At 36.1% G+C, this 17,085-nt stretch overlaps 1 protein-coding gene across 3 annotated transcripts in view; it reads left to right on the forward strand.

Moving 5' to 3' along the window:
• Positions 1 to 132: 132 nt before the first annotated feature.
• Positions 133 to 17,085, forward strand: part of LOC139961031 (uncharacterized) — a 181,979-nt gene continuing 165,026 nt past the window's right edge. Inside the window, exon 1 of one of the 3 annotated variants that reach the window (XM_071959841.1) lies at positions 133 to 741. The gene's annotated coding sequence lies outside the window, so the exon portion shown is untranslated. Of the gene's footprint in view, positions 742 to 834; positions 1,164 to 10,861; positions 11,681 to 17,085 lie in introns of those variants that run through there. The other 2 variants (XM_071959844.1, XM_071959843.1) reach the window with 2 other exon arrangements.

Here is a 17,085-nt window from a genome sequence, read left to right on the forward strand (position 1 = left end):
GATGCTTTTCTGAGACAGGTGAGGGGAGGGGTTGTCTCCCGTTAGATCATTGTGTTTATGTAAGATGGCCTAGATGCAAAATGGTGTTATCTTTGGCAAGGCTTGAACTGATTATATGATCATTATGTGGCGTGGCACCCATCCCCCTGATTGGTATACCTGTTGGTATACATAAATAATTGTGCTTTAATTTGAAATGATGCGATTTTTGTTTACAAAGACAATTTGTTTACAAGAAATTTCGTTACGTGAGTAAACCTAAAAAAAATCTTCCAGTGAAAATGATCAAGCCTTTAGTGATCATTTACACATCGCCTTGTTTACACAACATACATTTCTTATTTAAATTCGTGGATTGCCGAACCCGGCCAAGAACCGCTCCCCGGGTTCGACCCACCTTTGTAATTGTACATAAAATAAAATTCTTCTGAGGAACAGGCTTACCGCCGCAGCTCACAGACGCCCCGTCACATTAACGTCGCCATAGTCTATACTTTATGGCTATATGAAAACTGAGTCATTCGGTCTGAATATAGGCCCATAACTCAGCACTATCCGTGTGGTCCTTATTGACGTACGTCTGCAGTGGAACTGGCGGGAAGCACAAAACGTTCAATATAAACATTTCTTGAATCCGACTACCTCCAGTCCGATCCCGGATCATGCGTACAGCTGATGAACGGAGTTCGAAGATGTGAGGAATGTGAATTACTGGGTCGCAAAGGATCTTCAGTGAAGCATGTAAGTTGTGCAAAGAATGTACAGATAAGTATACATGACATAAAAAGATTGATCTTTAATCCTTTTAAGTTCGAATTCGAATGAAACAAAGATAAGTTGTTAAGTTTTTGATGTGAACACTGAGCGATAGGCCTATACCGTCAACAGTGGTTGTGCATAGGGTACTTTATACATATATGCTTACGTTAGGAGAGGCATTTCGTAAGAATGGTATTAAGAAGTGTAGGCTAGAACACCATATGATATTGCTTCGTTCCATTCTGACTTGTACTTGCCTTACGATCCTAACAACTTAATCCTATCCACTGCAAGGTTGTCAGTTTGCAGTTGCACAACAATCATGTTACCACACCAAGACCAAGGTGTTTTCCATTATCCACAGTACACGTACCATTCCCCAGTCACAGTGAAACTATTCAACGGTAAGAGTCATAAGAGAAAGACATCGATATTGTTTGTGAAGTTACACTTACAGTACTACGTGGAATGCGGTTGTAAGCCTTTTCCAAAACTGAAAACTAATGGCTTCATTAGCTTAATTAACTAGTCTGTTATAGAAGATATGATCTGACAATTAAGTTAGTGTTCTGGGTGCATTCTTCCAAGTGTGCAAACTTGGCTGTAAACTGTTGTACCAATTCGAACGGCTATAGCTAATCATCTATAGTTAGGCCCTCCCTACCTATTGTACTAATATACCACTTGGGCTAGCTAATCACCTCCATCGACTGCATGTTAATCTGTAGAGATCATAGTCTAGTTCTCTCTAGTTTCCACCATTCAACCCTTTCACATGTGTTGCATACCTTTACATTCCTCCCATAGTACTTAATTAGTGATATGTAGGCCTACTTACCTGTAGACACATACCTTGCATATATATTCTAGTTTAGTGTCATTGTGTCATAGTGTCATTACTTACCTGTAGGCTCTAGGTAAATACCTTACAGTCCTGTATAAATGCTTTAGTTTAGGTATTGTTTTCTTGAAACCCTGATGACCAGCCAGGCTCAAACTGGTCATCAGGTTCTGGTAAATAATGTTATAGAAAATAAACAGAGTTGCAAAGAACCCCAAAGTGTGCAGGTGTCTTTCTTATTCTTTGACTTTTTCCGCTTGGTCTCTGCAAATTTATGTAAACTACAGACCTATGTACCTTCAAGGCAAAGAGGGAATAAATGAAAATTACCTACCACTTCCCTTTTGCATTCCTTTTAACTCTAGGGAAAGAAAGTATCAGAAACCTTTTCATTATATTTACAACAATTATTGATTATGCATTTAACTTTAAAGATATTTCAGTTTCTATCTCTAATTTTAATAATTTCACACTGTGTTCTAGACTCATATATTTATATATGAGACACTCGTCCGGGAATGGGTGCCTTCCACCAGTTTCGAGGCCCCTCCCTGGCGGGGAAAATGCAATTTCAGTCGAAAATGCAAAGGGAAGCTCGACTCTCATTAAGAGGAGATACCGCCTCGTGAAACTATGCCTACCACCAGTTCGAGCCCCATCCTGAAACAGGCCGTCTCAATCGAAAACGTACTGGGGCGCTCCTCTCAATGAGAGGAGACACCCTTACGATAAACATATACTGAAAATACCTGTTCTCTTCTACAAGGCACAGATAACTTGTGTATTGTTTCATGTTAAACAGAAATGAGTCTTTAGACTCCTTTATGTTGGATCCTGATTGAAGAATTATGAGATCTTGAGATAATCAGACAACAGATCTGTAACTCAGAATCACAGTTGTCAAAGTTCCTATATCTGAAGGTTTTATTGCCAGATATATTCTCATATATTCTCAGGAGTATCAAACATGGCTTAGCTACAATACATTAACTATAAAGTGTACAGTATTCATGCATATCAAGTTTATGATGGATGATGGCAATTTGAGATATATTGGAACTATCAAATGCTTTGAATACTTACAGTATTTGTGTTACTACCAGTGGCGGAGCTAGGGGTATTCGTCAGGGGGGGGGGGCGAGAATGGTCTGTATGGACGCTCTGCCACTAGTTACTACTGTCTACAGGCTATAAGAGGCTGTCTGCTTATATCCTGTATTTAAACCCAGACAAGGAATACAGAGCTGTAACCTATGATTCCATTATACTTTTTTTCAACTAATATATCAGTTCGATCTCATTGGATATTTATCCACTTCTGTTAGTAGACAAAAATTCTAGTAAAATCATCCAGGAGAATGAATATTTGTTTTTCTTTATGATCTACAATATAATATGTTGCATACTTTAGCAATAAAGTTAACTTAAATTGAATTTAAAAGTGGTTGCAGTTGACCCTTGAGAAATTAAAGTATTTGACTTAGGGCAGCATAATGTACAAGTGCTGTTAAAGTTGTTATGACAAACCGCATGTGGTTTAGTTTAAATCAGAACTTATCTTTGCATGCAATTATGGTATTGTTACTGAATCTTTTACCCATCATTTGCCAAAACTTCAATAGTCAGTTCCTTATGTCCATTATTATTGACTAGATATGATAACAATCATCCAAGTTACAGCAGATCATGAAAACAAGCAGCTGCATTTACAGTTGACTGAGATAACTTGATTCATTCATTCATTCATTCATTATTTATTTGTCAATTAAATTGAAATTGAATTTATTATATTTTGCAAAATAGTTCCCTTCATCTAATTGACCAATAAGATTTCATGATAACTGTTACTATAGATCAGGAATGTACTGAGATTTACTGTAACTTCCGGGCGAACAAAAACTCAATATTTTTTTTATATAGTAATTTAAATAGTTTAATTTAAATAGTAAATTTATGTGCCTATTATTTGTTAAGGCCAAAAATCCTGATCATTCTTAATGAAAGGTCATTGGCACATGTAGCCTCCAAGTTAATTAGCATACCAAACTTTTTACTGATGCTTTTCTGGAAGTTTGGACCATGAAAGATAATTCTAGGCATTGAGAAGTGTTCAACTAGAGAGATAAATGCTGCATTTAGGGAAAATGCTTGTGCAATGTAGTTAACACAAATTATTGAATTTGCAAAATTCTAAAATATTTTGGGGCAACAACAATGGATGCACTTAAGTTTTGGGAGTTTGTTCCAACATCACAAATCTCAAATAAATTTGACTGTGTGTGGAGAGTATTTTGATCAGCTTTAGTTAAAATTCAACAGTAATGTGAAATTTCACATAATGTAGTATTAAGCAAAGTGAATAAGTTATATGTAAATTATACCAAAGCTTAGTCATGACCCATCCATTGGTCAGATGGACCTTAGACCTTCACCAACAACAGATATATAAATGATAAGAAACAGCGAAGAAAAGGGAGGGCTGAGTGTCTACATTTTAGCTAGCAATGAAGCCTACAATGCAAATTACTTGCAACTGCTGAGGCAAACTTTGTAATCACGGACAGTTGGAACTGAATTTGTTTTGAAAAAGGTGAGAAAGATGCTATTCAGACTAACCAAGATACTGTACTTAATGGAAATGAAATCACCTTCCCTTATACACCTTCCCCCAGGAATGTGTGAGCTTGAACACTGGCTGAGTGAGAATTGGACTGCCTCTATATCTGATCAAGGCCTTGCATTACATGAAATCCTTTCAAGGTTCAACAGCCTGTTGTTGTTTGTGTTGTGTTATACTGTAGGTTTAGGCCAGAGATATTGTCCTGTCTAGCAACTTCAAGTGCATAGTACACACATAGTCACACTGCACAGTACACACATTGTGCATAGTAAATAGTACACAAAATGCATAGTACACACATGCAGTCACAATGCATAGTACACACATAGTACACAATGCATATTACAAAGTACACACAATGCATAGTACAAATATGTAGTCACAATGCATAGTACACATAGTAAATAGTGCATAGTCAACACTGAGTGCATAGTACACACATGCAGTCACAATGCATGTACACTCATAGTCACAATGGTCATGAAATAGCTACATACGTTAAATAAAATATAGGTATCGTGTAAGAGGCTATGGGCCTAGCAGTGTACAGTAGAACACAAGTTCATCATTATTTATCAACATGGTATAAATCAGTCTTCTTCATGTCACCACAATTCCCTTGAAAAGGATATCTTTGCCAAAAATTGAAGTTACTGCTAAAACTGTTGACTTCCCTCTAGCTGTTTAAATATATGACAAATTGGACTGCACTTGTCATTGCAATATAATATGTTGTATAATACGTATCTATATCTGTCAATAAGTGTCTGTGGTATTTAGTATTCAGTTAACCAACCTTCCTCAAGAGTACTTACCCTAGATCCATGAATTTTCTAGCTAGCAATGTATATTAATCCAGGTGCAGTTAGTGCTACGAATACATAAATACCCAAAATGACACTTTTAAGTCAAAATCACTTAATCCAGAAAGTAATTCTTCACAGTTTATCAGCGGATGCAAAATATGGGTGTCAATTTGAGAGTTTTTGTTAAGATGTTTTGAAGCTTTGAATTCTGTTTCTTGAGAGACATTTATCTTCCTTAGATCTTGATGTTGGATTGTTTTGGCATTAACTTTGCAAAGACCTAAATAAATGCTGGAACAATTTCTTGTCTTGATACAGTTGTGGATTAATGACATATTAGAAACTTTGAGAGGACAATACATTGGAAAATTTTGAGTAATACTACTTGATCAGTGCTGATACAGACTCAGTACTTATATGCATTAAGTAAACTGTATTAAATTGGATAAATGTCAAGGCTATCAACTTGCAGGATCAAAGGAACCTATTAATGTGAAGTCTCCTAAATGATTATTCAAAACTGCAACAATAACGAAAAGGTCCAACTTTAATATCCCAAGGCCTTGACTCATGGCATGGAACTCACTACTCAGTGACATAAATAACCTACATATTAAAGTGTCTATAATTGTGTCAGATAACCATGGAAATACTACTCCTGGAACATTTCCCTGTTTTTACCAGTATTACATAAAATGTGAAGATGACAATGGATGGGAGATGTTTGCTGTTGTATTGTTTCATAAATGAGTTTACAAAGAAACTGCTTCGTTTACATTTTGAAGCAGAGCCCTGTTAGCATACATATTTTAGTGTCCATTATTGCAGCACACTGCATAGGCTAATCATGTAACATATATTTACTATAAATTTTAGTATTAAATTACACTGTGCATGTGTGCTGTGTTCACATTTATGATTTCAACATGGTATCAGGGAAATTAACGAATTAAATTTTGTTCTTATAGTATTTGGCTGTATTCCTCATTATGAGTAGGAAATTCAATTTTAATACAAGTAGCTAATCGATGCACGTCCATTGGAGGAGGATGTAGGAAAATCAAGCAATTTCACCACCTCAACAACATCTAGGAAAAGAAATTCTTTTATGGATTGATCTCTCATGTAGAAACTGGAAACAGGAAATTGGATATGGCACATCGTACCCATAACAGTAGTAGCTTCAAAGTTGTCATTTGTATAGTGAATGGTGAAAAACATCATTGGTCATTCATAAAATCTCAGATGAAAAAAACATGACAACAGGATACTCAGCCCACACAATATGTAAAATTCCACCCATTTCACTCCTCTGTTCTTTGTGTAGGCGGAGGTCAAAAGTTTTTCAGCCTTAGGTGAAACCACACAGGCTGAAAACACTTGCGCTTGAAGTGGTTCTCAGCAATTCAGATACAGAAATACCTTTTACATGTATACTTGTTAAGGCATATTCATATATAGCTGTGTAGATGGTCATTGGGAACACTGATGGATGATTCTTTGGATCTTATACTTAACGAAGGCCATTAATTGTCATGTGGTCTTTCATAATGACACTGACAATATTGTCAATATTTACTGGCATTTTATTTGCCAAGGAAAAGAGGCAATTTTCCCTCCATTTTTGTTTCTTTCTCTTCTTCTTTCCGTCTATGTTAAAGGATTTGTTTAATTTCACTAATACAACTTAAGTAACTTATTTTCAAGTTTTGAATCCCATTTCTGACTTCTACTGACTACAAGCAGCTTGAAGGTGGTATTATTGATCTAACTGGTATAGTGCAAATACTGAAATACCGTATAAATAAATAGCAAATTTGACCTGGAGGTTTGTTTGCCAGCTTTAGTAAATTACATCTAGTTTCACCTAGAGTTGTATGAAAGTGATCTCAAATCATACTGTAGGGCATGAAGCATGTACACCTGTGTTAATGATTCATCAGTGTCACATATCTTGTGTGTGTAGTATAGATACTTCCCTTTCCCACTTAACTGTCTCCACAAAACCTTAGCACTCTGGCTCTACCGTGCCTAGAGTGACCGGATAAGCTATTTTAGCACTGTATGAAATTTTTTGGGGAAATTACTGCATATTGGTTGCCACAGCTAGCATGACATAACTTGTGGTATTTGTAAATGATTGTTAATAATGACGGTATAACCACTATTTTCTCCTTGTCCATCAGTGAATAAAGCATCCAAAGTAGTAAATTTATAATTAATATTACTTAACAATCGAGCCTGATTATCCAAACAAAGATAGTACAAAAGTCTGTCACCATGACGTACAAATAGTTTCTAAGCTCACTCCTTCCTTACCTATCTCATCTCTTCACAATGCACTCCATTCTTACTACTGTAACTTGGATAACTTAGCAACTTAGGAACACTAGTTGTGGGCTTGTGGCAGTAGACCTAAATTCTGGTCACTTGTATCCCTCCAAAGTATTGTTCCTACAACACAGTACACATAAAGACTTCTTACCAACATATAACTTTATTGGCATTGTATTAATTACTTTGTTCCTCGCTTACCTGTCTCCTCACAACCTCAGCACCACGTTTTACCGGGTCTAGAATGTTCTGGTAACCTTTTAACACAGTAACCGGCCGTCCAGTCATTGCCCTTCCTTCTCATTCTACCATTCAAAGTGTCTGACACATTGTTTTTAGAGTGGATTTTCTTCCCAATCGGAATTCTTCCAAAACGATACCTGAGAATTCAGAATTCAGTATATAGGGCAATGTGTGTCATGGAGAGGTAACCTGTTTTTTGAGGTATATGGTGTGTCATATTTGATTGTAGAGACAAATGTGAGATTTCTGCATAATTAGGCAGCTCGAAGCCTTTTATCATATATTTCACGCCAATAGTCACCCAGTATGTATCCTGGCAGTAGTAAAACAAACACCCATATCAATAGCTAGATTCTTACTATTGAGTAGATTGCAAAGTGACAGCCAATCACTTGAAGAGTGTAATACAGTATTCTCCCACAGCTAGACTACCTTTACTTCAGTTGTCAATGGTTGGATCCATATATGCTTACAGTTCTTGCTGACCTACTTTCATAATGTGTGAAAACCAGGTATCTAACTGTCTCCGATATCTTCAGTCTAGTGACAAGTTTCGACGTTGATAACTAACGAAAAAATAACAAGGAATGTTCCTGCATGAATAATCTGTTGTTTTGTAGCCAGATTAGTCATTGGTAATACAGCAGTTGACCAATTATCACTTGACCAGTATACAAGAAGTAGATAAATTGGCATTGTATACACACTGTACAACCGCAGCTTTGAAAAGTGCAATTTTTGGATATTCTGTAACATATCTAATTGGCACTGCTTTTGTTTCTTTGTTAGTTTAATCTCTATTGTTATTGTTGATGTTGTTTCATACTTTCCTTAGCAGATCTTCTCTTGTCTCACGTCAAGTTATGTTCATAAGTTTGAGCTTGGTCTTATTCTCTTTAACACTAGAAGTTTCAGTTTCCACAGAGACATATTTACCTTGCAAATAATTGAAGTAATTATTAAGTGGTCTTACGGTTCAGAGCAGCATATCCAGAGCTTTAGATCCGATAGATCGACCTATATTCTCAAATAATCTTGCTCATCAAGTTTCTGTTTATTGCCACAAAAAAGAAAATAGGTATTATGATTATTTTTGATTAATATCTTTCAAAGTCTGTAGGTACCTATCTACATGTAAGCTCAATCATCATCAGGAATGTGTGTTAATATCTAGGTTGATTCATCTTCTCCTGATGAATCCGTTAGTATTTCAATGATTGAGCATTAGTGTCAAACACTGTTATATGTTGTCAGTGAACAAATACTGTACTGCGTTAGTGTAAATTTTCTTCATCTCTCATTGGAGATGGTATCAGTTTAAATGGGTGCTGTTTGTCTTTTATAGTATCAGATGTTGCTCAATTTTCTCACTTGAAATGTATCAAATTTGTGTTTGTTCACTCACTGAACAAAGTATTAGTTAGAGTACAATTTTGCTAGAATTTTAAGGTAGAGAAAACAAATATATGTAATACCACATTTATTATAGTAGATGCTTTTCTTTGGAATTATGCACTAACTGAAATTAAGCCCTGTAGTCTCGATGGCTGCTTGTTCTTTCACTGAAGTACCTATAACTTACCATGGACCCATGGTAAGTAAATACTCTTACTGAACAGGTTTAATGGTTTCTTTTGTTGTCTAGCTGTTCTGTTATTGATGTTTAGTAGTTGGATAGTTATTATCTCACTTGATTAAGTAATTATGATTGTTACTTGTTCTTTTTCTGAATAAACATATTAGTTTGAATAGTTATACTCTCATTAAGCAGGTATTGTACAGTCCTTATGCTGGTTGTTTGTCTATCATTGAATGGACTATATTAGCTTGGATGGTATACTGTCACTGAGCAAGTATTTAATTTAAGTGGTTGTTTTCTCAAGGAAACAAACTGCATTAGTTTGGAAACGATCAACAGTATGCTCTCACTGTCCAAGTAATGATCAACAGTATGCTCTCACTGTCCAAGTAATGATCAACAGTATGCTCTCACTGTCCAAGTATTTTTTGATGATTGCTTGTTTTCTAATCAACAGATCTGTGACTGCATTACTTTGAATAGTTATACTCTCACTGATCAATTATTGTACACTAGTTATGCTGGTTGTCAATTCTCTGACAGAACATTGTGTATTCCAGTTCACATAATGGGAAGGTTTAATTTGCCATATTAATTGTGGACCATTTGCAGATACTCTAAACTGTAACGTAAGATTAACCAATTGATATTTTTACGGAAACATCTTGTGACAGAAACATCTGAAGTGACCTACTATTGCCTGGGGGGGGATGTTAAATAATGAAATATATCTATGGCTTTATTAATATTGCTATCCTCATTAATTTATAAGCTACAGATGTCTTCTAGCAAGCTATGGTTCATGGTTCTGCTATAAAACCATTTTTAAGTTTTTTTAAGTGGAATGAATGCAATCCCAATACTAATATATAAGGTCCCACACACGACCACCCACCCAATGGACTGTCAACCTCCTTTCATCCATTTTATTATTAGACTAAGATTTTCCTCCGTACCCAGGCTCGTCTTCCAATATGACTGAAATATCAACTTCATCTCTCTGGTGGAATACTGACTAAAAGTACTTTTAATGAAACCTTTTCCACAGGAACCCACCGAATGACTGAATCATGGACAAAAGGGTAAAATAAGAAACAATAAATGGAGATGAAATTAAATGAACGCACAGGCACCCGCACACACCTACAGTATAATTAGCCAGTGATGCAGTCTCCACACTGCTTGTGCCCACTGCACAGTATGAGAAAATACAAGAATAGCCGATATATATTTCTAAGACAGAGAGAAAATATAAAAAAATTATAAAACTCCCCAAGATACCATTGAAAGTGCATTTATTTAGTGCAAAAGCTTTCATAATTGCAACAAAGTTTTCAATAAATAGTTTCCAATAGTGGGTGTGTCCCTTCACCCTTTGTAGACCCATGGTAGACCTCACTGGGTGATAAAGGATCAGAGATATAGTTTCCAATGGTGGTCTCAAGTTCAATTTCTACTCTTTCTTTTCCCCCTTGGTGACAAATAAACAAGAAAAGTCACAAATTACCCTTGATAACGAGTTATTGCTGGTATGGTATGTTTCAAGAACAGCACCTTTAACCCCCCCCCCCCCCAATGTATCAATTCTTTCTGGTATCGAGCTGTGGAAATGTTTGTAACAAACCTCCGAAAATGTCAAGGTTTGCAATGGCAATCCGTCGCCATTATGAGAGTATCATTCGACTGAGAGCGTTGCTCAACAGATGCAATCACAGGTGCTTAAGTCTTCTATTCAAATTTCATTTTCCATTTTAACAAATGATAAAATTTGTCTCTAGAATGTGACAAAAGCGACTCGAGCGAACGCAGTTAATTTAGCGTGTTTGGTTACGTGTCAACAGCCGCTGAATCATAATCCCGTAAGACCGAACCACTCTGATCGATTTATTGCCACTGTGTACACGTAGGATGAGCAGTATACAAAAGGAAAAGGAACTGCCGCTTAAAATTGCTGTGCACAGGAGCCTCACGACTGATTTAATGTGGGAGTTGAAGTCCTCTCGGCTAGTTGATTTATAATTCCTTGCCTCTTCCAAATTGGAACTTGAAAACGTGACTGAGCAGAAGAAAGTTGAAAGTTTTGTCGTATATATATGTGTCATTTCCATGTCCGTAGAAAATTTATTTCAAAATTGTTTTTCTTCTTGGACTCACGCTTTTGGAAGATCAACTTGTTGCTGTGGATATGAGTAGTTGAGCGAGCCAGTCGACAGAGAGAGAAAAAAATGACAATTTGAATTTGATCTTGGAGGAGATAATTGTTGTCACAGCTGGATCTACAGAAACTGGCATCTTGATTGGAAAACTATTTATCTGCATTGATTCACAATGTAAGGGTATTGTCAGTGTCTACAGTACGATGAATACACAAGAGGCGCTCGTTAAGTGGTGGCTTATGAAATCTTTTTGAATATTGTGTACTGCTTTGAGAAAATATTGAAAAGTCGGAGTACTACCCACACGTGTTCCTGATAGAAGTTATTAACTTCAAAAGCTTGGTAAGTTGATATATGAGCGCTTCAAAATCTTGTCAAGGGTACTTTAGGGATTTACATACTGAGTGTTTCATATTATCACAGACTAAAGAAGAAAATGGAAGACCATGCATAGTGAATTTATCAGTTTTATAGTCAAGCTTTTAAAGCTGTCGCAAAGGACTCAAGATTTAGTAATGGCATGATGTGAACTGTAGAATGTGCTTGATCATGTGAAGGATCTAATAGTCACTAACAAATTGTATTCATTCATTTTTCTTTATAAACTGTGTCAAGTTATTAGATATCAGTCTAACGATTATTAGAATAAGGTGGATTGTGTTGCAATGAGCATACTGTGCCATTGCTTAATATAATTGTGCTGTTTCAAGTTAGTTTTATGTGATGTAGACAAGGTTGTTTGTTTCATAAAATCTCTGTTGTTTATTTGCAAAGGTCATTTTCTTCAATTTCTGACTCATCCGACCAAAGGTTGGCAAGTTGACTAAATTGGCGACCCATGGACAGCATGTTTTACTGTTATCAATGCACATGTTGCAATTACACTCTTCTTTATGTATTCCTACAGTTGGGCCGGAGAGGGGCACTTGAGGGGTAGCTTATCGGTCAGATATAGCTTCCTTTATTATGCTTTGTCACAGCTATGAAATGAAAATATAAAATATGACTCAATATGAATAGTCTTAAAAGCATTGATTGATTAAAGAATTCGTCAAGGTCATCTGAAAAGCCAGAAATATGCTAGAAAATGAAAGTATGATCACTCGTAGTTGCAATAACATATTTTCTATGACCTATGTACATATAATGCAGGGTTTCTATATTATATATTTTAGTGTTCTTGAACTCAGTGGAATTGAAATGATTCTTACCTTCATTTATATTGTGACACATTCATACACACTGCGTTAAAAGTATTTTTTCATGCTAGAAACAAGTGATAAAAGCTGTTTATACCATTGAGAGATTACATTGGCTGTTAAATTAACCATCTCTCAATGCTTGGGAAATAATCAGGAACACAGAGCCATACTTGTATATTTGCCTTCCCAAATTTGCGAGGCAATACTTACAAATGACCTTTAATTTGTTATATTTAGAACCCCTTTATATATGAGACCCTCTTTCCTCCCCGAACATAATAAACGTGATTTATCCATTGAAGTCATGAAAGAGCAAACACTTCAGATTTGTCAATTTCACTTATCAATGAGTTTGAAACGCTCAAAGCTCAGTCAGCTGATGTAGCTGTACACTGCAGTACAGTCTATCAGTAAAATTTAATATTTCAGTTTAGTTACTGAATGTGGAATACTGTTATAAGCATGAATTGATGTCTGTGTAAATTGATACTACCTGTACTGTACAAATGGATATTACCTGTACAAATTGATACTATATGTACAAATAGATACAGTACTGCCTATACAAATGGATAGGATACTGACTATACTGTACAAATTGATACTACCTGTACATATTGATACTACCTGTACAAATTGATACTACCTGTACAAATTGATACTGCCTATACAAATGGATAGGCTACTGCCTCTACTGTACAAGTTGATACTACCTGTACAAATGGATACTGCCTATACTGTACAAATTGATACTACTGTACCTGTACAAATTGATACTACTGTACCTGCACAAATGGACACTGCCTATAGATACACATGGATAGACTTCTGCCTATACTCTACAAGTTGATACTAATTGTACAAATGGATACTGCCTGTACTGTACAAATTGATACTACCTGTACAAATTGATACTACCTGTACAAATGGATACTCCCTAAAGAAATGGATAGGCTACTGCCTACTGTACAAATTGATACTACCTGTACAAGTGGATACTGCCTGTACTGTACAAACTGATACTACCTGTACAAATTGATACTACCTGTACAAATGGATATTGCCTGTACAAATGGATATTGCCTGTACTGTACAAATGGATACTACCTGTACAAATTGATACTACCTGAATGTACAAATAGATACTGCATATACCATACAAATGAATATTACCTGTACATATGGATAATGCCTGTACTGTACAATTTGATACTACCTGTACAAATTGATACTGCTTGTTTAAATTGATACTGTCTGTATTGGTAGAGGAGAGCAGAGGATAGAATCAGAGAGATTTCCACCATGAATAACTCTCCAAAATAGTAAAATCTTGTCCAAGTTGCAGCATAGCAAAGTTTAAAACTCAGATGACTAGTATGGTTTGGACTCTTTGCCCTAGATGGTCAAACTGTAATTTATTGTGGTATACTATCAATTTGGTATGTTAGAAGAACAAATTTAGGTCAACCAGAATTTCATATTTTAATGCCGTAACAACTTTCATAAAAAGGTTTTCCCAAGAGATGAGTAAAGATGTTTTAAATGATCATTGGCATTCGGCCAAAGTTAGCAATAGCTCCAACTGCAGTTTGAAATTGTCCCAGAAACGCTTAGGCATTGAAGACTCGCCCCAAACCGTGTGCGGCCATCTGAAAAAGTTAACTTTCTGTTGCTTGCAAGTGACGTTTGTTCGTGTTGCTACAAAATGCAGACAGTAATGAAACGTGATACCTTGTTATCTTTAGCTGGACTTGAGATGTCCATCGCTGTATCGTTTGTATATTGACCCCAGCTGACTACACTAGTGTCTAATTTCCAACGGTAGCAAGCTGTGTGTGTATTTTCTGGGATCGATGGTGGTGTTTAACACTTCTATTACACCTCATTTGAACTAGGTCAAATTACCGACATTTGACGTTCCTTTTCGCGCGAGTCTTCACACCCTTTAAGTTTTAGATTCTTGGAATCTACCTTTGGTTTCAGATCAGGATCAGACCTAAAAGATATTAGGGCTCCAGTTATGAAATCATTTGAAACCAATTTTAGCTTTAAACAGCTTGTTCCTTCTTTTTGTAGAGATCTGTCAGAGGCTGTATCTCATATGTTCATGTATGGTCAATGACTTGAGCTGCAACCACCAAATTAAAAGCTGTCAGGATTTATTCTCTTCATGATCGTATTGATTACTTGTGCAAATATGAAACCCTCTACCAAAGTTCCAAGATCGTAACGTCAGTTTCTGAAGGGTTTCCATTAAACACAGAATTAGGTGCCACATATTTATTGTGACTTTTATTAGATCTGTAAATACTGGCATGGTGCTTTGGTGTACACAGAGATTGATATCCAGGCACTGGGTTGTGTTGATTTATCAAGGCATTGTTTGCAAAGAAAATATTGGCCTCATTTTCAAAAGTTTAAATCAAAATAGAAACCGATAGAGAGAGATGGCTGCCACTTATGTGGCAACTTTTGATTGGTCAGTGGGAATGCTTTCATATTATGTATTGAATGTATAAACTACTGTTCTATTCGATAGCTTTTAATACCTGAGAGGCAGGGTTTTAAGGTCAGAGCGAGGATCATTACGGAGGAGTTTACAGATTTGAGCAACCAACCGGTGTGATTCTAGGCGAAGATTGTGTTTCACTTTCTTATCAGATTCACTCAAGACAAGAGAATAATATATGTATGACATCAAACCTGTTTGCTACAAGGTCACTTATGGTACTAAATAGGCACACGAGAAAACTCTGAATTTCCAACAAACATGTTTACTAGTGATTGCCTGCTATTGATCACAAAGTGGATGAATAAGAAGAACCCCTGGCACAAAAGGGTACAATGAAAGGATCAGAAAAACAACCTACTGAACTGATGTTTCCTTTTTTAACATTTTTTGTTGTTTTAATATGTTTTCCCTTTCCTTTTTTTCCTTCATTTTTTGGGCAAACTATGACAGTTAATATCCTGGTTCGGATGGTTCCCTAGGTGGTTTCCGGAGGTTTCCTAACATTGTTACTATCGGAAAAGTGTAATTAACACTAATATGCAAGAATTAATTAACTTAGTTGACCATAATGATAATATTACTGTGTGCCTTAAAAGAAGCAGTCTTCTCTGGTCCTTCCTTCTAATGACAAGAATTCTTAATGGTTGGATTTTAGAAAACAAAACCAGCTCGTAATCTGATTTTCTTTTTTTGAAATACGTTAAGAACAAATTTTTCTTAAAGACGTGCAGTTTTCTCACTTGCAATAGGCATTAAAGGAATTGTTTAGTGAAAATGGGATCCAGTCCTTTCGGTCATATCATTTTAGTGTATCGTACAATGCCTTGCCCTGTGATGAATTTGAGTTTCCGTGATAGAGTGCTTCAAATGTTGGCTGTCCTGCCAAAAAAACTGAATCTAACACTGACTTACGTTGAGACGTAACGTCAGTGTGGCACATTGGTCAGAACCGATCCGATCTCACTCTAATTAAGCTTTGCCTTGATACAATACACAGGAATGAGTACAGACTTTGCGTATGGCCGTGATTCAAAATATCGCGCAAAGAACAAATATCTGAACAACATATTATGGAGAAAACCAGGTTAGGGAATTCTTGAACATTTGAACCCTTCAAAAGATTGCTAACTTGCAACTTCACCAAAAAATTTCAATCTAAATCGCTATTTTACTTTCAGAAATTTGAATTTTCCTCGCTACAGTGTAGCTTGCTAATGATAGCGTCCCTGCAGCCCCCGAAACGAAGTGCTGCGATGACGTCACAGCGCTTATCGTTCTCCACTGTTCAAAATGTTTTAGTAAAGTTGGCGCGAGGTTTAAAAATTCGCTTCTCCTGAATCATAGGATGAAAAATCCCCAAACTAGGACTGTGGAGATGACAAAATTATGGAGTTTTTTTCATATACCCAGAGAGAGACTGCCCCTTAAAAATTCCTTTAGAGAAATTGATATTTAAAGAATATCATGAATACACAGTTTATCCTATTGATCATGCAGAACCCTTGAGGTAAATAATCTTTGAGCAGGGAACTGTCACTAAATCTGCTACAACTTGAAGCAGTCCTTTCTTGTTTAGTTGGTAACTTGTTTTCCAAACTTACCTATCTCTTATACCTATGCACTCACTCCAATCTATGAAGGTTACAAAAACTGGTAACATTTTAGCACAGTGCCCTCTCTGATCCATCTGGCAATCATACAGTAGCACAGGACCTCTTCCTTCAAAATCTACCATTCCAAAGTTAAGAACAGATGTTTTAGCATCCACATTCATCTTGCTGGTTTAATTCAGTTAACTAGGTTTTTTTTTCATCAAATGAAGCAGTTTAATAAGTAAGTAAATAATGAACTTGATTCGATCCTCAACATTTTGTTTCCCAGACAAATATTTCACTAATTTGCCTTGGCCTCTGACAATATGGAATATGTTTGACTTTAACTGCATTGTTTGAAAGGAAACTTGAATAATCATGTTTTTATAATAGTGACCTACATTGTTTATGGGTTTCAGCATCAAACATTTTGTTACCTTT

The sequence above is a fragment of the Apostichopus japonicus genome, chromosome 20, assembly GCF_037975245.1.
Source record: "Apostichopus japonicus isolate 1M-3 chromosome 20, ASM3797524v1, whole genome shotgun sequence".
NCBI classification, from domain to species: domain Eukaryota; kingdom Metazoa; phylum Echinodermata; class Holothuroidea; order Aspidochirotida; family Stichopodidae; genus Apostichopus; species Apostichopus japonicus.